Source organism: Tenrec ecaudatus, unplaced genomic scaffold (assembly GCF_050624435.1).
Source record: "Tenrec ecaudatus isolate mTenEca1 unplaced genomic scaffold, mTenEca1.hap1 Scaffold_203, whole genome shotgun sequence".
NCBI classification, from domain to species: Eukaryota; Metazoa; Chordata; class Mammalia; order Afrosoricida; family Tenrecidae; genus Tenrec; species Tenrec ecaudatus.
The window spans coordinates 120,620-121,970 of NW_027458287.1; positions in this window are offsets into that span (position 1 = coordinate 120,620).

Genomic DNA, 1,351 nt, shown 5'->3' on the forward strand with positions numbered 1-1,351 from the left:
ACTCCTGACAGAGCTTGTTAGCATCCCATGTTCAGACAGAGGCTCGTAGCTAGTAACTTGTAGATGTGTACATTTCGCCCAAATACCATTTTAAATGTCTTGAAGTTAGTTCTTTTAAAACATAATTTTTTGATTGGTAACCTCCTTTTGTCAGGAAATACATGAAAAACAACTTAATACCACAGAAAAGCAAGTGGATAAAGTGGAAATGATCTTAAAGAATATGGAAATGCTTCTACAAGAAAAAGTAGATGAGCAGAAGGACCAGGTGAGTGATAAGTTCTTGTCATTTCCTCACAAACATCTTATATCTGCACACTTCTACCTCCTGGGTATTCACACAGCTGGTGTAGTAAGAGACTGTCTGGTCACAGACTCCGAGAGGCCATGTTCATTAGTTACCCCTCAGACTGAGCCTCTGTCAACACCTTATTCTTGAACATAAAGTAATTTGCCACAGGATTCATAATTGATAGCAGTCAATAAAAGATTCTATTATATATATATAACTAGCTTGTTTATTGACTTATTTTCTTTTGGGTATCATTTTAAGGTTTCTTTTTTGAGATGGCCACATAACCTCAGGAAGGTTATGGATTTATTCATGCATCCTTCATTCAGCACATTGCCTACTGAGCACCTACTGTGTAGGAAAGCATTTTTCTAGGTAGACCTGAGATAAATAAGCCCTCATGGAACTTAAATTCTAGAGCTGATGAGAGCTATTAATAAGATTGTAGTTGGCCAAGGGCTTTGAAGAAAACACATTTTCCTGGACTGTAGAGTCAGGGTGTTAGGGGAGACTATACTGCACAGATAAGGTATCTGAGCAGCCCCTTAATCATGACCTAACATATATGAGTGAGTAAAAAAGAAAAACAGGAAAACTCCACACTGTGGAGCTTTCATAGGATGCATTGTTCCTACTAGCTGAGCATCGAGCAACTTGTTCTGAGTTAGTGCACCCAGCGGCGTCGCCTGGGAAGGTTCTCTGGTCACAGTGAATTTTTTCATAAAAGCAGTTTTGCTCACACCTTGTTTTTTTTGTGATGGCTCATTTAAGAGAACTGCGTGTGGCTGTGAAAGTTTGCTTTCTGCTCCAGAAAAATGTCACAGAAACTGTTGTGATGTTGAATACAACTTACAAGGATAGCACTCTGAAAAAAACTCAAGTGTACCAGTAGTTTTCTTATTTCCAAAAAGGTAAAATGTCGATCGATAACAAACCTTATTCTGGATGTCCATCAACTTTCCAAACAGACAAAAATGTCCAAAAAATTCATCCACTTTTGCTTGAAGACCAATGATGGACCATTAAAAAGATGGGGAAGTTATCTGGACTATCTTGGAG